At 41.4% G+C, this 23,063-nt stretch overlaps 1 pseudogene; it reads right to left on the bottom strand.

Moving 5' to 3' along the window:
* Window positions 1-21,149: 21,149 nt before the first annotated feature.
* Window positions 21,150-22,117, bottom strand: LOC107126453 (pre-mRNA-splicing factor 38A pseudogene; annotated as a pseudogene).
* Between the last annotated feature and the right edge of the window lie 946 nt (window positions 22,118-23,063).

The raw sequence follows: 23,063 nt of genomic DNA, 5'->3' as shown, positions 1-23,063 counted from the left end.
TAACAAGGTACATAATTTCACTCAAGTTATCTATAGTCTTATGTAGACTCCCCACTTTGGTCTGTCTACATTAGATAGCTACTTAAGAGTATAGGTAGCAAGTGAGAATCAAAGAAATGTACCACGTTTTTAGTAGAAAATTCCCCTTGCAGTATACCAGCCAAAAATGATGGATTATCCAGTAAATCAAAAATTAATTAGATAGTCTCAAATGACTCAGTAGGTCTTTCCCATATCTTCGTATCTTCATATACATTCACCCCGAATAAAAATGTCATCCTTGTATTCAAATGATAATGATGTGTTTTGCGAGTTCAACACAAAAGTGATCCGCTACTCAGATGTAAAATCCCAAGAGAGATTATGCTCTTTAGGCTTAGATTAGGATTGAATTAATCAAAATCTTAGGCATGTTCTGTGTAATAATACACACATTTAATGTAAATGATTCAAGGCGACCTTAATCTATGGATTATTAGTCTTCCCAGATCTGGAGTTCTGTCCATTATTTTTTCTTCCTGTTGGTATATGATTGTATGAATTTGATGCAAAGGCTGGGTAAACCATGCTCATGCCCATTTTCTGTGTGGCTCTGTTCTTAGCTCTCATTAGCCTTTGTTGGCCAGGCACTGTGGCTCACACCTATAATCCCAGCACTTCAGGAGACAAAAGTGGGTGGATTGCTTGAGCCCAGGAGTTCGAGACCAGCCTGGGTAACACAATGAGACTCTGTCTCTACAAAATGAAGACAAACTAGCCAGGCATCATGGTGCACATCTGTAGTTCTAGCTACTCAGGAGGCTGAGGTGGGAGGATCACTTGAGTCCAGGAAGTCGAGGCTGCAGTGAGCCATGATTGCACCACTGCACTCCAGACTGCGGGGGGAAAAAGCCTTGGTTTAACTCATTGAATGAAGATGAAGTAAGGGGCATGAGATAGAGAGAAATCTTTGTAAAATGAATCAGTTGGGCTGGGCGAGGTGGCCCATGCCTGTAATCCCAGCACTTTGGGAGGCCAAGGCGGGTGGATCCCCAGAGGTCAGGAGTTCAAGACTAGCATGGCCAACATGGCGAAACCCCATCTCTACTAAAAGTACAAAAATTAGCCAGGTGTGGTGCCAGGCGCCTGTAATCACAGCTACTCAGGTGGCTGAGGCAGGAAAATCACTTGAACCCGGGAGGTGGAGGCTGCAGTGAGCTGAGATCGCGCCACTGCACTCCAGCCTGGATGACAAGAGCGAGACTCCATCTCAAAAAGAAAAAAAAAAGAAATCAGTCGATAGTACAGCCTTCCAACAGAACCAGTAAATAATTTAAGACACTATCCAAACACCTCCTCAAAAAGATATTCTACTACCTACTCTAATTTTAAACAATTTTGATAATATAAAACAAAGTAGCAAATTTGAGTCTTTGCTGTTGTTATTAGAAATAGGGTCTTGCTCTGTTGCCCAGGCTGGAGTACAGTGGCACCATCATAGCTCACACAGCCTCAAATTCTTTGGCTTAAGGGAGCCTCCCACTTCAGCCTCCAAAGTAATTGGGACTGCAGGCTCACACAACCATACCTAACTAAATTATTTTTACTTTTTATAGAGACAGGGTCTCAATATATTGCCCAGGCTGGTCTTAAACTCCTGGGCTCAAACAATCCTCCCCACTTGGCCTCTCAAAGTCCTTGGATCACAAGTGTGAGCCACCTCACCTGGCCAAATTTGAGTCTTTTATACAGTTATTGCCCATGAATGGCAGATAGCTGTAATTTTTGTGTATGTGATTGCTCTAAATTCACAACATGTATTTAGGCTCTGTATATCAAATATGGATTTTCTCTTTACCTAAATGCATCAACCAAATGCCAGTGGAAAATATCAACCAATCAATTAATCAAAAAAGTGTCTTATCAGTGCTGCTCTGGGCACTACCATATTTGGTCCATATCCAAGCAGGTTTATTATATATTTGAAGACATAGGACTAAAATACTTTTTAAATTATACATATTCTACTCATAATGATATGCACCTATGACACACAGTGCAAGAGTTTAGAAGGGAAAAAGAATAAGTGCATGTGAAAAGAGATCTCATGATGTGTGTTCATGCCATGGAAACTTTTTATTGTATATTTAATAGTTGTATGTTTTCACAGTTCTCACTTGTAGTCTTTTCAGTAATGACTTCTCAGCTATGTGTTCTAAGTTCTTTAAGCTGCGCAATTAGTTACTTTGCAATGAAGACACCACCTTCACTGGACTAATGAATAGCCACAGAGAGTAAGGATATAGCTGAGTAAGACCTTTCTTTAGAGGGTAAGGCTGTACAATAAAAGAGCTTACTCTTTCAAGTATCAAATTTCCCAAATCATAACATCCTTTATTTATTTCCTATGCTATCCCTTCCTACTTTTATAAGATTTACCTAACAAAGTTAATGTTTGCAATGAGAGAGTCTGGTTTAATTAGACTGTGCTTCCAGGTAAGATGCAGTAGGAAACGAAAGAACACTGTTCCAGCTGCAACAACTTTCAGAAGCCAGATAAATCACTAAAGCCATATTGTCCAAGACATCAGAAAGCTGTGAAAGCAAAGGGGACTAAATGAACCCAACCCAAGACAGAAGAGCCCTTCCAAGTTCAGTGGGCAGTCACTGGCTGTTTTCTACCCTGTTAATGGTTGCCTATTCTGAGGGCAAGATGAGGCTCAACGTGGCCTAAATACAAGGATATTACTGTGAGAAAGAAAAACTGGAAAGCTCTTGGAGGTTGTGTGAGGCTGAAATGACAATTTGGAAACCTCACAAGTCCTAAGTGCACAATACTCCTTTCCCCTGTGGTTCACTTGCTGGTGGAGGGGCACGTGGAATATTTGAAATCCTTGAAATAAGAGACAGAAATACATGAGGGGCCCTGAAAAAGTTCATGCAAGCTGTGTATTATGAAAAATCCATGCATGAATTTCAAAAAAAATTTGCAACAAAATATACTCATAGTAACTTGTTATACCATATCTAACAGGATCTAGATTCAGAGCCTAAGAAGGACGAGACATCTGTTTGAAAAGACCCCCTATCAAATGAATTCTGCAAAAATTAAAGCAAGAACAAACATCAAACTGATGGCGAAGTTTGGGGAAAAGAATGGTGAAATCACTGCGGCTTTAAAAGCAGTTTGTGAATACAGTGTCCCAAATAAATTCTCAGTTTACAAATGGATAACTTGTTTTAAGAAGGGAGGAAGCAATGTTGAAGATGAAACCAGCAGCATCAGATCATCCACATCAATTTGCAAGGGGAAAAAAAATGCATCTTTTTTGTGCTCTAATTGAAGAGGACAGACAATTAAAAGCAGAAACAATAGCCAACACCACAGACATCTTAACTGGTTCTGCTTACACAATTCTGACTGAAAATTTAAAGTTGAGCAAACTTCTACTTAGTGGGTGCCAGAATTGTTGCATGCAGCTCACCTGCCTACAGCAGCAGGAGCTTTCAATGGAAATTTTAAACAAGTGGGATCAAGATCCTAAAGCATTTTGAAGATTTGTAACAAGAGGTGAAACACGGCTTTCCCAGTACCATCCTGAAGACAAAGCACAACCAAAGCTATTGCTACTGAGAAGTAGAAGTGGCCGAGTCAAAGCAAAAGCAGCCCAGCCAAGAGCAAAGATCATGGCAACAGTTTTTTGGGATGCTCAAGGTATTTCACTTGTTAACTTTCCGGAAAGCCAAAAGTTGTAACACCTGCTTATGATGAGAGTGTTTTGAGAAAGTTAGCCAAAGCTTAACCAGAAAAATGCCCAGGAAAACTCCACCAGAGAGTCCTCCACCACAACAATGCTCTTGCTCATTTATCTCATCAAACAAGGGGAATTTTGTGAGAATTTCAATGAAAAGCATTAGGCATCCAACTTACAGTCCTGATTTGGCTCCTTGTGACTTTTGTGTGTTTGTTTGTTTGTCTTTAAAAAAAAAACTTTAAATGGAACTCATTTTTCTTCAACTAATAAGGTGAAAAAAAAAGTCCACTGACTTGGTCAAATTCCCAGGACCTTCGGTCCTTTAGGGGTGGACTAATGGCTGGTATCATTACTTACAAAAGTGTCTGAATTTGATGGAGCTTATGTTGAGAAATGAAGTTTACAGCTTTTATTTTTACCTTTTCATTCAATTTTTCCATCAACTATTTGAAGTCCCTTCAAACTGTAGTGTCACAGTAATGGAAACACAAAGTTGCTATCAAGGAAGAGCATCTGCTGCAAAAACACAGCCAGTCTCTTTCATAGGTATTTGTCAAAGTTGGGAGAAGCAGGGAGCTACAGACTAGACAGCAAAATTCAAAACTGCTGAAAGGAAGACAAGTTACCCTGTAGTCCTGGCAGGCAGAAATGGGGAAGGCAGGGATCTGCCAGGCTAGTAACACAAAACTATACAGTGTCTTCTCCACCCTAAAATTATATTTTTTAATTTTATTCATTTATTTATTTTGAGACAGGGTCTCACTCCGTCATCCAGAATGGAGTACAATGGCACGATTACAGCTCACTGCAGCCTCAACCTCCCATGCTCAAGCAATCCTCCCACTTCAGCCTGCTGAGTAATGGAGACTACAGGCACATATCACCATGCCCAGCTAATTTTTTTATTATTTGTAGAGGTGGGGTTTTATTATGTTTCCCAGGCTGGTCTCAAACTCATGTACTCAAGGGATCCTACTGCCTCGGCATCCCAAAATGCTGGGATGACAGGTGTGAGCCACAGCACCTGGCCTAAAGCATTTTAAACCAGAGATAAACTGTTTGGCTAATGCCTTATCCCTGACTAAATCCTCAAAGAACAAATTCTTTCTGGGCCAAAGAAATACAAACTTTATTCTCTACTGTCCTTTTACACACAGTGTCCAGCATAAAGTAAAAAGTTACATGACATGAGAAGAAGCAGAAAAAGGGCTAATTATCAGAGGAAGAAAATAAACAGCCATTTGAAGCAACAGAGATGATCCACATGTTGGAACTAGCATTTTAAATAAATGCTGTTAATATGTTAAATAAAATAATATTTATTCTATATAAAAAAGAATCAAAGGATGCTCTACAATTAAAAATTAAAATATCTGGAAGTAAGAATTCATTGGTTAGGTTTAATATCAGACTGGCAAGTTAGAACCCAGGATTGGCAAACTCAAAAACAGGTGAACTTCAAAATATTTTTTAAATAAGTACGCAGAGAAAAAAAAAAATAACAGAAAACAAAGGACACATGAGATATAGTCAAATGATCTAACAAATGTATAATTGCAACCTCAGATACAGAAGAAAAAGGGTAAAAAACAATATTTGAAAGAATCACAACTGAAAATTTTATAAAACTGATGAAAGATGTCAATCTATAGAGTCAAACAGCTCAACAAATTCCAAGCAGGATAAATACAAAGAAAACCACACCTGAATTAATTGCTATAGGGTAAGATTTGAGCATCAATGTATTTTAAAGCTTCCTAGACAAATACTTCTGTATAGTCAGTGCTGAGAAACACTGGTCTGGGGAATGCCATGTTTTAAAAGTATGTACAGTTTGTTTAATGTGTTATGTTTTCTAGGGAACATAAAAGGAAGCAAGTTATAGCCTCTTTCTTCTTAAAATGCCCCCTAATAGGAGTCAGAAAACAAGTTAAAAATCTCAGTTATCATCCCCATACCACAATTCCACAACTTTTTTTTTTGAGATGGAGTCTCTCTCTGTTGCCCAGGCTAGAGTGCAGTGGTACAATCTCAACTCACTGCAGCTTCTGCCTCCCGGTTCAAGCAATTCTCATATCTCAGCCTCCTGAGTAGCTGGAATTACAGGTGTGCACCATCACACCTGGCTAATTTTTGTATTTTTAGTAGAGACGGAGTTTTGTCATGTTGGCCAGGCTGGTCTTGAACTCTTGACCTCAAGTGATCCACCTGCCTTGGCCCCCAAAAATGCTGTGACTACAAGTGTGAGCCACTGTGTCTGGCCATTTTCACCATTTTTAAATCAACATCTTTCTCTCTATAATCCATTGATTATCATGGAAAGAAAAGTGAAATGGTATAGAATAAATCTGGCTAGAAGTTTTCTGATTGAAAAAGTATATATATTCAGAAAAATGCTACAGGAAGGAAAGAGTACAAAATAGGCTTTATATAGCACTTGCTATATAAAGGAGCCCTGTTACCTGACATGCATCTTCAGAGAAGATACTAAAAGATCAAAAGAAGATAGATTTTTATCCTGGGTGAAGACACTTAACAGTCAAGTTGACTAAAGCTTGTCTCTTAACTAGATAGAACAGCCACAGCAAAGGAGAGTCTATGTGAGACCAAGACAGATGAATGACTAGAAAGAGAAGACAAATCCCAATGGGGCTTTGGACACCAGGTTTGCTACCATCTCAGATTTGGGGTCCATTTCCAGAATAGGAATTTAGAGCTGAGAAAGAAACAGTTGCTTTTGTCGAGTCTGAACGTAAGATTAGATTAAATCATGACTAACAGCACTTAATAGTTGATGACAAAATTAGACATTTTGAGTTTGTTTAAGTTTATTTTGCATAATTATTATGCATTGTTTGTGTGTGTGTGTGTGTGTGTGCATGTGTGCTTTAAAAAAAAAAAAAGGAACAGGCTGGATGTGGTGGCTCACGCCTGTAATCTCAGCATTTTGGGAGGCTGAGGTGGGCAGATCACTTGAGGTCAGGAGTTTGAGACCAGCCTGGGCAACCTGGTAAAACCCCATCTCTACTAAAAAGTACAAAAAAAATTAGCTGGGTATGGCAGTGCATGCCTGTAGTCCCAGCTACTTGGGAGGCTGAGGCAGGAGAATTGCTTGAACCTGGGAGGCCGAGGTTGCAGTGAACTGAGATCGTGCCCCTGCGCTCCAGCCTGGGTGATAAAGTGAGACTCCGACTCAAAAAACAAATAAAAAGAAAAAGAAGGAACAGAAATTGTGGCAATAAATGTAGACTATCCCAGACCCAGATCTACCAGGAGAATCTTCTTTTTGATTTTTCAAGACACGATCTCCCTGTCACCCAGGCTGAGTTCAGTGACACAATCACAGCTCACTGCAGCCTCCACCTCCTGGGCTCAAGTCATCCTCCCACCTCAGCCTCCTGAGTAACCAGGACCACAGGCATGCATACCACATCTGGCTAATTTTTTTATTTCTTGTAGAGACGGGGTCTCACTCTGTTGCCCAAGATGGTCTCAAACTCCTGGAAGTAAGCAACCCTCCTGTTCCAGCCCCCCAAAGTGCTGGGATTACAAGTGCGAGCCACTGTGCCTAGCCAAACAGGAGAATCTGTACAAAGCAGGAAGGAGCATGTGCTCAAAAGCATCTCCCACATTCTGTTAATCCACTTTCTTTGTCCTGGGCAATAGGCCCCCAAAGAGTGAATTTACCTAAATTTATAAAAGTGACCAAAATGAATGTGAAGTTGTTGCCCGTGTAATTATCAAATTTTAAAGTTCAAATGGTGAATCAGCAGAAGACAGATAGGGCATTTCCTGGTATAACCAGGTATAAACTCTCCACCAGGCAGTCCCAGAAAGCTCCTTGCCAGAGGCCTCTCCCTATGCACTCCCACTTCCCCCACCCGGGGCCCACCCCCCACCTTCCACTGTGCCGAGCCTGCAGGAGCTGTCCCCGCATTGGCCCAGCCATGTCTGTAACCTAACGCTGCACATTCTCCTGGGAGACAGCTCTGCGTTGTAGCTGCCCACATGTTCTACACAATTGCAACAGGAGGTACCGCACTTCTCATCCATTTTTCATGGTGCATCAACTCCATGTGACAAAATAATTTGCTGGTGACGTGGGGTTTTATTACATTCCCCTTCCCGGGACGTATCCATTTTTTCTGGCTTCTAAATATTACTTCAGAGAATGTGCATTGTACATGAAATCAGCCTTTCTTGCCCACACTATGTTTTTGCCATTTACCCTTCCATAAAACATATGATGATTACATTTAATCCTATCCTCAGGGCCACTACTTCACATTTCCTTTCAAAATTCTCAGAGTGACTCAAAGTTTGCTGGCGCTCCTGATCTGTGTAAGACCTTGGGCCGTCTTTGTCCTCGGCGCCCATTTCGGTATTCCACTATGCCCAGTCACTTTTGACCTACTGGTTCAAGTCCTTTACCTGTAGATTAATTCAAAAGACTACAAATACCACTGGAATCCCAAACTTTTTGCTGCTAGTTATACTCGTGGAGTTTTTGTTTTGTTGTGTTTTGTTTTGGTTTCTTGCCACTCACTACAAAGTGGAAATCTGCACAAATTCCTTTTAATGCATTTTCTTTATCGCTCATCTTACGTAAGTCAGCTACCCTCAACCTAGATACCAGCTGCCAAATGATTACAAATATAAAACAGGTTAACATGTTCTCTTTGAAAGAAGAAAAGTATTTTTCTTTCTCTAGACCCACCATGCTTTTCTAGTGGCCAAGACACATGAGAAAGCTTCTCAATAAGAGGGTTTTGTATTAGAAATATCTATTTAGATACCTATTTCTACCACTAGGCATGACACGTGATTGGCCTTAGTCCATGGTGGATGAATGAACATGTGAGTCTTGAATGACATTCCCTGCACTCTCACCACTGAATATTATGTGACCAGCCATGAACCAGATACCTGACCTTTAAGCAAGTTGGTGGCATCCTACAATGATCTTTGGCCCTTATATTTATGGGTTGGTTTGTTTGGTTCAAAACCGTAAAGACACTAAGAGCTTCTTTGTCTAAGCTTTATATACTAACCGAGGAATCTGCAGGAAAGGCAAGAACAGAAAGTTGGCATTTTGATTTTAAAAATTGGAAGGCACCTTGGATTTCTTCAAGGCAGAGAGCAGCATGGGGTGAACACTTGGCTGCTATTCACACGTACCTGGATGGCTGGCCTCCTGCAGCCCCGCAGTGTGTCTGCATGCCATCCTCAGGGGACAGGAAAACACGAGAATCATCACTGTTGTCCCACACAGGTAATCATCAGGGCATGGACACTCCTCACTGTCTGGAGTCCATAACGAGCCACAACTCCACAAAACAGAATTACTCGTTACTGATTCTGATGCTAAAAACCCCTAGCCCTCTTGCCTCCCCTTAACCAAAATCGTACAAATGTCTAGCAGCTTTTTACAGAAGCGTTCAGGTGGCTGCAAGCTCTAGTACAGTTGTCTGGTGTGTGCATTGCACAAGGCAGCTGACACAGGGGAAAGTGCAGTCTGAGATCCAGCCTGTGTTTTGTTTCCCAAGCCCAGAGCCTTGGCACTGGCATGTGTCCATGTGGAAGAAGGGATGCTTTTTCCCCACACAAGGGTATAGTCTCCTTGCCAAGCCATGTGCCTGTAGGGACAAGGATGCCTAGGGGTGGCTCCTTGTTCTAAATTGTCCAGAAGAGAACCTTGCTCTAGTTCACACACAAGTTCAGTACAGGCAAGCGGAAGCCTAGGATGATCATTCAGAGTGTGTGCATGTGGCCGGGCGCGGTGGCTCATGCCTGTAATCTTAACACTTTGGGAGGCCGAGGTGGGCAGATCGCTCAAGTTCCAGAGTTCAAAAACAGCCTGGCCAATAAGGAGAAACCTTGTCTCTAATAAAACTACAAAAAACTTAGCCGGGCATGAGGGTGGATGCCCGTAATCCCAGCTACTTGGGAGGCTGAGGTAGGAGAATCACTTGAACCTGGGAGGTGGCTGTCGCAGTGAGTGGAGATCACAGCACTGCACTCCAGCCTGGGTGACAGAGCAAGACTCCATCAAAAAAAAAAAAGTGTATGCGTGTGTGTGTGCATGTGTGTGTGCATGTGTGTGCATGCGCGTGTGCATGCATGTGTGTGCATGTGTGTGTGTGCATGTATGTCATGGTGGGGGTGCTGCCCAGGGTCACTGTGCACGTGAGCCCACCGCTTAATTCCTTTGCACTATGTCAAGGGCACAGCCTTACTTCCTTAGCCTTGTCTCGGGTATCACACACACATGTTCTCAAGGTCATCAGAGAATATTCATGCCCTAACTCTCCTCTTTTTCTTTCCAGATTTCTCTTCTCATAAGCTCCACCCCATCTGAAGCCGCTTTTCCCCTGTGCCCCGAGATGCACCAGCTCTACCTGGAAAAGTATAAAGTGCTAAGACCCTGCTCCCTCCTTGCACCTCGCATATTCCAAAATTGCAGGCTGGCATTCTACTAGCAATCCACTGATGCATAATGAATTACCAAGACTTAGCAGCTTAAAACAGCAAACATTTTTCTCTCAAGGAACATTTTCTCTGTGGGTCTAGAATCCAGAAGTGGCTAATCTGGGTCACTCATGAAAGTGGAATCAAGCAGTCAACCAGGACACCGTTATGTGACAATTCAACAGTGTCTTCCAAGCTCCCCCACATGGCATTGGCTCTAAGTTCCTCTCTGGCTGTTGGTTTGAGGCCTTAGTGTCTTCCCACCAAGGCCTCTCCCTAGAGTGGCAGCCTGCTTCCCCAGAAGCCAGGGATCCAAGAGGGATGGAGAGGCAATGAGTGGAGAATGCTCAAGGTAGAAGTCCAAGTCTTTTATAACCTAACCTCAGAAGTGGCACATTACTTCTGCCAAACACTGTCGGTCTTGCAGACCAGGCCTGATACAATGGGCAGCAGGGGCCCCTGGGGGCCACCTTGAAGGCTGTCTACTACAGAGTCATTCTCAATCCACATCTGCTAGCTCATCGGAGCGGGAAGGCACAGGCAGGCAGTGAGCATACATTGTTCAATAAGGTGTTCACAACGCTGTGAAGAAAAACCCGGTTTTGTTCTCATTTTGTTTTGTTTGTTTGTTGCTTGTTTTAGAGATGGGGTCTTGCTCTGTCACCCAGACTGGAGTATAGTAGCATGATCATAGCTGACTACAGCCTCGATTTCCCAGACTCAAACAATCCTCCTGCATCAGCTCCCAAGTAGCTGGGACTATAGACGTGCACTACCACATTCAGCTTGTTTTTGTTCTCATTTTTCAAATGACAAAACAAACTCTAGGAATGAAATCATTCATCCACAGACCCAAAACTAATAGTAGACAGAATCCATTCCATCCTTTCCCAAGGACAATGTCTCACTCTTTGGAGTATTTTTCTCTGCCCTCCTGCCCACCCTTGGTACATTTATCTGGGTTATCGTCCTACTCAAAATACTTCCATCTTTCAACTGAATAGAGGAGAGGATCCCATCTCTTCATAATGGCATTTAAACTCTTCTACAGTTTTGCTACAACCTACCTATGACAATTCATCTTATGTGTCCACTTCACCTGGCCATGGTGCCTGGATATTCAGCCAAATAATATTCTGGATGTTTCTGGGAGGGTGTTTTGGAGGGAGATTAATAGTTAAAACTAAAAATAGTTTAATCAGTGGACTTTGATTAAAGCAGATCACCCTCTGTAATGTGGGTGGGCCTCATCTTATCAGTTGAAGACCAGAATAGAACAAAAAGACTGAACTTGCTCAAGCAAGAGGAGCTTCTCCACAGACACCTTCAGACTGCATCTGCAGCAGGAGCTCTCCCTGGTTTTCTAGCAGACAGCCTTCATGCTCAAATGACAGCTCTTCCCTCAGTCTCCAGTTTGCAGACCTCCCTCATCAGATTTTGGACTCACAAGACATCCACAATCACTTGAACCAACACACACACTGACACACACACTCACACACACACTCACACTCACACACACATTCTCCAAGTTCTGCTTCCCGAGAACTGTGGCTAATACACTCCTTTCTAGCCTTTCTTTTTACTGTGATGCCCATCACCATCCCCTCAGCATCACAGTTGCTGCCCACATGCTCACACACATGGCCACGAGCATACACACCTATACTCTGGTTCACCCACTCAGGACACTCAGCATTTTCCCAGCATGTCCTGCATCTTCCCATTTCCATGTCTTTGCTCAAACAGCTACAACCTCTCTCATAAATGCCCTCACTCCTGCCCCCACCCAGTCTGTTCCACACCTATAATCTTGCCGTTCTTTGTCGTACATCCTCCTCTACAGCATTTACCACTGGGTTCTTCAGTATAAAAGTTAATGTTGGCTGGGCACAGTGGCTTGTGCCTGTAATCTCGGCACTTTGGGAGGCTGGGACAGGAGGATTGCTTGAGCCCAGGAGTTTGAGACCAATCTGGGCAACATAGCAAGATCCAATCTCTAAAAAAAAATTCTTAATTACCTGGGTGTGGTGGCCCATGAGTGTAGTCCCAGCTACGTGGGAGGCTGAGGCAGGAGGATTACTTGAGCCTTAGAGTTCAAGGCTGCAATGAGCTGTGGTCACACCACTGCACCCCAGCCTGGGCAATCGAGTAAGACCCTGTCTGTAAAAATAAAACTTTTTAAAAAGTTGTAATGCCTATCTCCAATACTAGATTTGGAGCTTCCAGAGGGCAGGAATGATGCCATTCATCTCTCTTCAGCACACCCCAGTCACAAGTACAGCACGTTACTTGCAAGGACTAAGTATCGATAAATTATTTTCAGAACTGAACTCTTCAAAGGTACTTACTAGGTGTTGAAATCTATAGAATCACATCTCATTGTATCCAGGGCAAAAATTACACACACACACACACACATAGTACATACATATATAAAGTTACCTCCATATATATATACACACACATATATAAAGTTTTATATATATATATATATATGTATAGAGTGGGACAGATATGCTAATAAGTATTTTTGAAATAAGAGAGTAAAAGCTCTGGGAGAGGTATTATGTCCTATAATTGCCACTATTTAAAAATGAAATGCGTACACACTGGAAACATGATGTACTGGTCTCCTCAAACGACCCCCTTGCTGAAAACAACTAAAATTCTGCATGAAAAGAAATGTCATCTCCTTAAAAGAATCAATGAGCGGCAAATCTGTGTGGGGTAAAAGATATGGGAGATGAAGGCCAGGACCTGCCCGAGGTGGACACTTTCTTATCTACAGATTAAAACTCAGAGGGTTATACTCTCATTGTAACAATGAGCTGGAAATAAATTCCCCCTAAAGGTCTACAAGGGGGGATAACAACCTTTCCTCCAGAGCAGAGGCTAGGAAGAATGGGAACACCAGACCCTGAGTTCTTGTGACAGGCTAGCCCCAATGTGGATTTGTAGTTTGAATTTATTGTATCTAAATATTGAGATAGAGAGAGAGGAATAATTTTTTTTAAATATCTCATATTGAGAATGTATTTAAAGTAATCCCAAGATCAATAAAGTACAGTAAGCATATATAAATACTCTCTGAAGAGACTCTCCTTCACCCTCCACATCAAAGAATTACCAAAAATAAGATTCCATGGATCATGAGCAGCTCAGAGGGAAACGGTCACTAAACACTTGATGGAGAAACAGAAGGCACAGCAGTCAGAAGACAAAGATCATGGAAGTTTTCAGATATTGCAATTATCAGAAGCAGAATATTAAATAATTAAGTTTACTATGTCTAATTAAGAAAGGACAAAATTGAAAATATTTGGAGGGCCTAAAAATGTATAAAGAATTATTACACAGATTTGAATAATTAAATAAACCTGTTAGAAATAAAAATAAGAATAGTTAAGATTAAATCAAAAGACAGGTATAAGAACAGAGTAGACACACGTGAAGAAAGAATTAATGAACTGAAAGATGATTCTGAAGAAATTATTCAGACTGAAACAAGAGAGATAAAGTTACAGAGACAAGAGAGAATAAGAAAGATGGAGATAAGACAGAGGACTAATAATGTTCCCAATTTTTAGGGTCTAATCAGAGTTCTAGAGGAAGAAAGAAAAGTAATGTTGAAGACACAATATTTAAAAGAGATAATTGAGAAGAACTTTGCAGAACTGATAAAAGACATCACTCCAATTTAAGAAGACAAGTGAATCTAAAGCAAGATACATAAAAATAATTCCACAGCTACACATATCATAGTGAATATGCAAAATATCAAAGAAAAAAGATTTTTAAGGTAGCCAAAAAGAAATGATAGATAATCCTCAAGGGAGTGACAAAGCAACAGCTAGCTTCTCAACTGCAGCAAGAGAAGACATTGAAATTACATCCTTGATGTGCTGGGGAAAAAGAAAAAGACTATCAAATTAGAATTCTATACCCAGCAAAAATATCATCCAAGAATGAGGACAAAACAAGCACATTTTCAGACATGCAAAACCAGACAGTTTGCCACCAACAGACCCCACAAAAAAAAAAAAAAAAATCTAAAGATTGTACTTCAGGAAAAAGAAAAGTAATTCCAGACTATAAGAAAGAATCTCTAAGCTTCAAGATGGACTATATTATAATGTGGGAAATCAAAACTAAGACGACATCAGGCAATTAAAATGTCCTGAGAGGTATAAAAAATAGAATTAAAATACAAGACAATGATATCAGATAAATTAGGAGAAATATAATTGCAGTTGCTGTATTCTAAGGTTCTTGTATCTCTGAGAGGAAAATGAAGATATCATTTAACTTAGGCATTGTTAAACTAATAAGCACTTCTTAATTTCTAGGCTAGTGACAAAATGGAAATAACATACACAAATTCCAAGTGGAGGAAAAAAATAGAATGAGAAAAAAGGCAAGAAATAAGAGAAAGAAGGGACAAATAGAAAATAAAAAATACTATAAAAGATTTAAATACATATACATGGGCAATTACATTTATAATTCTTAGACAAAATGCTTCTCATTAAAAGGCAAAGATTGGTATACCAGTGATATGATTTGGCTCTGTGTCCCCACTCAAATCTCACCTTGAATTGTAATAACCCCCATGTGTCAAGGGCAGGGCCAGGTGGAGATAATTGAATCATGGCACCAATTTCCCCCATACTGTTCCCGTGGCACTGAATAAGTCTCATGAGATCTGATGGGTTTATAAATGGGAGTTCACCTACACAAGCTGTCTTGTCTGCTGCCATGTAAGACATGTCTTGCTTCCCCTTTGCCTTCCACCATGATTGTGAGGCCTCCCAGCCATGTGGAACTGTGAGTCAATTAAACCTCTTTCCTTTATAAATTACCCTGTCTCTGATATGTCTTTATTAGCAGCATGAGAACAGACTAATACAAGCAGATAAAATGAAATTAAATTTGACAATAAGCCATTTGCAAACAGCACATCTAAAACAAGATATAGAGAGGTGAAAAATAAAGGGATGGAAAAGAAAATGTATTTAAGTATTGGCCAAAAGCAAAATATATGGTATAAGATATATTAATCTCAACCATTAAATTTTTAAAAGATCTCTTCATAAATATGAGAAAATAAAGTCACAAAGAAGATATAACAATTGCATATCTGTTTGTACCTCATAGCACAGTCTTAAAATACATAATGCAAAAACTGACAAAATTATAAGAAAAGACAATCCAGAATCATAGTGAAAGATTTTTCACACAACTCATTCAATAACTCATTCAATAACTGACATATCTAGCACATAAAAATAAGAATGAATAAGAAAGTTTTGAACAACATAATCAATAAGTCTTACCTAATAGACACATGTAGGATGCTTCACCCAGTTACCATGGAATACATGTTCTTTGCAAACTTGTGCACAGATTGACCATATGCTGAACTATAAAACAAGTTTCAACAAGTTTCAAAGATTATCATAGAGATTTGCATTATCTCACCACAATGTAATTAAGCTACAAGTCAAAAATGGAAAGTTAACCAGAAAACTCTTGGGTATTTGGAAATTAAGAAATATACTATACACAAATGCCAATTCCAGGTTGATAAAAATATCTAAATTTATAAGGCAAAACAATACAACTCATAAAAGGAAAAATAGGCAAATATCTTAATGACCTCAAGATAAACAATACTTTTTAAAACACGACATATAAAAACAAACCATAAAAAATACAGTTGTTAAATTCAACCACACTGCAGTGAAGAACTTCAGTTCATCAGAAGACACCATCAAGAGTGAAAAGACTAAAAATAAAGATCTTTGAAATATCAGCTGGGCACAGTGGCGCATGCCTGTAATCCCAATACTTTGGGAGGCTGAGGCTGGCAGATCGCTTGAGCCCAAGAGTTTGAGACCAGTCTGGGCAACATGACGAAACCCCATCTCTACAAAAAATACAAAAATCAGTCAGGCGCGGTGGCACACACCTGTAGTCCTAGCTACTCAGGAGAATAATTTGTGCCTGGGAGGCAGAGGTTGCAGTGAGCCAAGATCATGCCACTGCACTCCAGCCTGGGCAACAGAGCGAGACCCTGTCTAGTAAATAAAATAAATTTTACATAATTTCCATGTGTCCTGAAATATCCTCAAAAAAACAAAAACAAAAAACACGATAGGCACTACCATGAGAAAGGTGATATGGTGAGAAGCAGGGAGGAGGAGTGAGAAGCAATAAAGGAGTATATAAGCTCTGAAGGCTTAGTCAACAGGATCTGCTGACAGTTTGAATGTGGATGTGGAAGAAAGAAAAAAGTCAAGGATAACTCCATGATTTTTGACCTACACAAAGGTAAAATTAGCATCCACCAAGGAGCCATGAGGGGGGCCACAGCTGGGGTGTGCTTGGAGGAGTTAGCCTTGGATAGAAGTTTGTGATAATTGTAAGACACTCAGGTAGAGAAGTCGAGGTGGCAACTGAATGTATGAGTGTGGAGTTCGTGAGACAGATCTGTGCTAGGGTTATAAATGAATTTTGGTCAGGAAATGAAAATAGTAGCATTTCCATGAGCTGAGACGGGGAAAGCTGTAGTGGGAGTAGGTTTGGAGAGGTGATCATTTGGCTGTCAGTTTTAGACAGGTTAAATTTGAAAACCCAAGTGGGAATATTGAGGAAGCAGGTCAAAATATGAGTTTAGAGTTCAAAAGAAAGGTCCAGTCTGGAATCGTAAATTTTGGAGTCACCAGTGTCTAGATGATGCTTAAGTGCATATGGCAAGATGAATCACTAATGCACAAGTATGGATAGAGAACATAAGGGGCTGAGTGCAGTGGCTCACACCTATAATCCCAGCACTTTGGGAGGCTGAGGTGGACGGATCACTTGAGGTCAGGAGTTTGAGACCCTGGCCAAGATGGTGAAACCCTGTCTCTACTAAAAATACAAAAATTAGCCAGGTATGGTGGTGGGTGCCTGTAATCCCAGCTACTCGGGAGGCTGAGGCATGAGAATCACGGGAAGGCTGAGGCATGAACTCGGGAAGTGGAGGTTTCAGTGAGCCGAGATCACACTGTTGCACCCTAGCCTGGGTGACAAAGCAAGACTCCACCTCAAAAAAAAAAAAGAGACAGAGAGAGAGAGACCAGAAGGGGCCCAAGAGAAGAGGCTTAGGGCATTCCAACATGAAGAAGCCAGGGAGATGGGATAGGAGGAGAGCCAGAGCAGGACGCCATGCCAGAGGCCAAGAGTAAAAGCATGTCCAGGAGTGATCCACTGTGCCAAAAGCTGTCTGCCATGATGAAAATATCTTCACAACAATTACAAAATAGTTGGTGCAAGTCACTGAAGCCAACAGCAAATATTAAAATCCCAAACCTACGCTATTTCTTTTTTTTTTTTTTTTTTTTTTTTTTTTGAGACGGAGTCTCGCTCTGTCGCCCAGGCTGGAGTGCAGTGGCCGAATCTCAGCTCACTGCAAGCTCCGCCTCCCAGGTTCACGCCATTCTCCTGCCTCAGCCTCCCCAGTAGCTGGGACTACAGGCGCTCACCACCTCGCCTGGCTAGTTTTTTGTATTTTTTAGTAGAGACGGAGTTTCACCGTGTTAGCCAGGATGGTCTTGATCTCCTGACCTTATTTCATTCATTTTTTTAAGTTTTAGTTTAAGTTCAGGGGTACAAGTACAGGTTTGTTAGGTAAACTTTTGTCATGGAGGTTTGTTGTACAGAGTATTTCATCACACAGGTATTAAGCCTAGTACCCATTAGTTATTTTTCCTGATCCTCTCCTTCCTTCCACCTTCTACTCTCCAACAGGCCCTAGTGTGTGTCCATGTGTTCTCATCATTTAGCTCCTCTCATCATTTAGGCCCCTCTATGTGTCCGTGTGTTCTCACCATTTAGCTCCCACTTATAAGGGAAAACATGCAATATTGGGTTTTCTGTTTCTGCATTAGTTTGCTAAGAATAATGGCCACCAGTTTCATCCATGTTTCTGCAGAGGACGTAATCTCATTCTTTTTTATGGCTGCATAGTATTCCATGGTATATATGTACCACATTTTTTTATCCAGTCTATCACTGATTGGCATTTAGTTTGCTATTGTGAATCATGCTGCAATGAACACATCTGTGCATGTGTCTTTATAATAGAATGATTTATATTCCTTTGGGTATATACATTCTTCACATTGAACTTCTTATTCTCATTCTTAATGATTCCATAATGTCCACTGTTCTGTAAAAGTTGCTTCAGTATTTAAATATAAATCAAATCAAACAAACACCCAGAGTGATTAACAGAATAATTAAGGTTGCCAAGCACCAAAAAGATACAGATACTGTCCAAAGGCCTGAGCCGAGAAGACACAAAAGGAAGGGAATTGCAAACTACTTGTTGAAAAAACGTCTCCTATTCGTCTGTTTAGCATCCACTTGATGGTGAATGTACTCTCCTTTGAGAAGATTTTAACATTGCATTTCAGTAGGAATACCCTTAAAAGCAGCATTAATACCTATGATTCAGGAAGACCTTTTTCAGAAATGCCCAGAGCAATGAACCATTGTCTCTCTTCTCCCTAAGAGTCTCCCCTCCTCCTCATCTTCTGTCCCAGAGAGTATTTTCTCAAGCCAGCTGAGGGAGCAGGACTGCACTACCTTGACAAAAATATTCCATTACCTTTAGGTGACCTTTCTCTGAGACTTGGAAATTGAGTGCTTCAACTGTAGGTCAGGCACAGGATGACTTTACTAGTGCTCCCTGAAAGACAGGGCTGATGAATGGCATTTGAACCCTGTTTCCCTAATCCTCCAGGCAGAATTAGAGGCTCTCCATAAGGGTAATCCTGAATGATTCATGATGCCTGCTTCAGCACAATCACACATTATAGAAATACAAATTGACAGTTCGCACACATTGGCCTCATGGTGGTATTTACTTAAAATCCTCTCAGGTACACTCCCAATGACTGCTGTGGGGACAGCTCTCTCTGGAAGGCTAACAAACAAAGAAGCACTTACTTATCATATCCGGCCACCAGATTTGCAGGTACACGGGAGCCTTTGGAATATTCTGCTCTCTTTGTGCCACTTGGCACTTACCTCCCATTGGTTCAGGCAATTGGTTTGTTGGTTGATTGCGAGGATAATCCTTTAAAAAACAAAGAAACAAAAAAGGTAGTAAAACAGAGACCTTTGGATAACCCCTTTGGCTTGTCCTGGAGTTTAAGTTGGACCAAAAAAATCAAGGCAATGAAACAGTAACAGAGGTGAGGAAGAGATGGACTGTTAATAACATGGTAGGAGAAAACTGGACACACTTGAGTGTGTTCATAAGCTCTCATTGGTGAATCTGTAAAGAGAAAAACTCATAGAGACCCCCAAGAAAACATCTAAGTCCATTATTTTTCAAAAAAGAAAAGGTGGGTAATATTGAAAAACCAATAGGCAAGTGTCAATGTTTTTGATCTACCTTTGTGTTCTCCTCACCAGCAACTCCACTGCTTCTACGTCAGAAACAGAGACCGGGCATGGTGGTTTATGCTTGTAATCCCAGCTCTTTGGGAGGCCGTGGCAGGCAGATCACAAGGTCAAGAGATCGAGACCATCTGGCCAACATGGTGAAACCCCGTCTCTACTAAAAATACAAAAATTAACTGGGCATGGTGGCATCCACCTGTAGTCCCAGCTACTTGGGAAACTGAGGCAGAACCTGGGAGGCAGAGATTGCAGTGAACTGACATTGCGCCACTGCACTCTAACCTAGCAACAGAGCAAGACTCCATCTCTCAAAAAAAAAGAGAAAGAGAAAAAAAAGAGAGAAAGATAAGAGAAGAAGAAGAGAGAGAGGAAAGAAAGAAAGAAAGAAAGAGAGAGAGAGAAAGAGAGAGAGAGAGAGAGAAAGAAAGAAAGAAAGAAAGAAAGAAAGAAAGAAAGGAAGGAAGGAAGGAAGGAAGGAAGGAAGGAAGGAAGGAAGGAAGGAAGGAAGGAAGGAGAAAGAAAGAACGAACGAACGAAAGAAAGAAAGAAAGAAAGAAAGAAAGAAAGAAAGAAAGAAAGAAAGAAAGAAAGAAAGAAAGAAAGAAAGAAAGGAAGGAAGGAAGGAAGGAAGGAAGGAAAGGAGGGAAAGAAAGACTTGTCACTTTGAGAAATATTAAGGTTGCCCACACACTCGCATCCTGATGGCTAACCCTGGATCCAGGAAGAAAAAGAAAGATGTAGTATTTGGAAAAGCATGGAAGTCATGTCAATGAAAGCAGAACCCACTCAGAACTGCATCAATACCAGCTTTTGCATAGACCCCTTTGGTGGTTAAACACGGTGAGAAATAATCTTGTTAGTGGCAGTGGGGAGCTTCATTTCCATTGTGTGTAAGCCCATCCTGTGTTGACTTGAAAGAACTCCCCTTCCCCTTTCTGGCTTTCTCCAACATTCACCCTACTGCTGGCCCCTTTCCTGTCCTGTCCAGAGCATGAAGATGCATCCTTTGGAGATTAAGGAGAAAAGAAAACACCACACAAGCAGATCAAGAGGTGGCAAGGCCCCAGGCAAAAGCCTACAGGAGAGAAACTGCATTCTTCAAGACGCCTGTCTTTACCCTTTGTGCATAACCTAATTAGGTTTTTGCCCTTTTCAAATTCTTTTTTTTTCTTTTACAGGTGTGTCTGGTTTAATAAAAAGGGAAAGGGTCATCAGGTGGCCACATCCTATCCTTGTCATTCATATCCCCAACCTTCAGATCCTTTCTACCCTCATAAGTTTGAATACGGTCAAAATTAGTTGGGTCAGAAACTGTTGTTGATTATGATTAAAAAGAGATACAAAACTCAGCACCTCCTTCATTGAAAATAAAGGTTGAGAAACGTGATATGAAAAAACTAAAATATAGCTGCCTGGGGAGATCTTAATCCTTCCACATAGACATCCTCATACCCACAGGAGCCTATGTGGACTAAAACCAAACTGAGTCCATTACTCATTCCCTCTCCAGCTCTTCTTGTGACTCTTCTTAGACTTTTCGGGAGACTTTGAGTGGCTCCTGTATCTGTGACTGTGGTGAGAACCTGGGGACTTGGAACGGGATCTGTGCCGCCTATCTCAGAATCTGCTGTGGTGACGTCTGGGACTCTTGCTCCGATGCCTTTCTTGGCGGGGGAAGAGGCTTCTCCTTTTGGGAGATCGATTCCGCCTTCTGGGAGACAGACTTCTGCTCCTTCTGTAGCACAGTGTGGGAGAGTGACGGGGCTGTCCAAGTCTCCGTAGCTTCTCCGGCGGTGATCAGGTGATGGCACTCTTTCCGACTTCTCATCCTCCTCTTCTTCCTCTTCACTGGACTCCACGCTGTCCATGTCCTCTTCGAGAGCACTAACTCGAGGCTCCAGTTGCTCAGCTTCCTCCAATACCTAGCGTTTCTGTAGCCAGGGCAGAATGATACCACGGACTCTCTCACTGAGCACTAGTTCATCCATAAACTCACCTACATGCATCATTTCAAACCCCCATTTTGGTTCTGGCTCTTGACTTTTCGATAGTCATTGTACAAAGGCTGCAAGTACTTGTAGCAATCAATTGCAGTGCCCGTCAGCCTCATGTAAAGTGCCCCCAACACGCGAACATACTTGAAATCTTCATTTTTGATAAACTCTACAATGATACCTTTCTCGGATTGAACTTGAAGCATCTTCAAGATTAAACACAGAAAGGTGTTGGTTTTATGTTGCCACTATAGACGCCACCCACACACATTAACTCCATGACTTTATTGACTACAAGTTCAGCCATAAGTCCAAAGCACTCCTCTGTCCAGTACTTGAACTCATAGATTCACATTCGAATGATCTTCTCCACCAGATATTGAGGCCTGGTGCAGCCGACGCTGTGCGCATCCTTCAGTGTAAGGTCAGCCATTTTAGAATGCCTTCGATTCTATTTCCGTCGGGTCCTTTAATACGTCACATCCAGGTTCAGAAAAAAAAAAAAAAAAAAAACACCTAGAGGGATGGAGAAAGGTGGAAGAAGTTTCACTAAACAGTTCAGGCGGCCATCTTGAAACTGGAAACACTGCAGCACTCAAATTCTTAAATAAATTCCACTTACATTTTTTTAAATAGGCACAATATTTTTATTACGATTAATTAGTGATCAATCGCTTTTACCATGTGGATAGCCCCTTTGGCTTAGACACATTGTCCTGAAGTTTACATGGTAGGAAAAAATCAAGGCAATGGAACACTAACAAGGTGGGGACAAGATGGACTACTAATAACACAGCAGAAGAAAGCCGGAGATGCTTGAAAGTGCTGATAAGCACTAAGATGCGTTGTTGACACAGGGCCACATCAGTGCTCTACAATCTGCTTACTGTACTCTGATGGTTGCATAAACAACCTTCTGAGTGACCCCGTGGTGGGCATCAGGGATCTCCTGGGTTCTGATTGGTTGGATGTGCTTATGGTTTGATTGGTCTGAAGTCACAGATGTCCAGTGATAAGAGTATAGAGTGGCTGTTCTCACAGAAGAAGTTACCAAATCCAATGGTTTGAATCTGTGTCCCCACCCAAATTTCATCTCAAATTGTGATCCCCAGTGTTGGAGGTGTTGGAGATGGAGCCTGGTGGGAGGTAATTGGATCATGGGGTAGGATTTGTCAGGAATGGTTTAGCCCCATCTCACTGGTGCTGTTCTCGTGATAGTGAATTCTCATGGGATCTGGTTGTTTAGAAGTGTGTGGCACCTCATCCCTCTCTCTCTTGCTGTTCTGGCCATGGGAAGTGCCTGCTCTCCCTTCACCTTCCACCATGATTGGAATTTTCCTGAGGCAGAAGCCATCATGCTTCCTGTACAGCCCGTGGAGCCAGGAGCCAATAAAACCTTCTTCTTTATAAA

This window comes from Macaca fascicularis, chromosome 9 (assembly GCF_037993035.2).
Source record: "Macaca fascicularis isolate 582-1 chromosome 9, T2T-MFA8v1.1".
Taxonomy (NCBI): Eukaryota; Metazoa; Chordata; class Mammalia; order Primates; family Cercopithecidae; genus Macaca; species Macaca fascicularis.
Note: the sequence above shows the minus strand (reverse complement) of the source record. Positions and strands in the feature narration are given on the sequence as shown.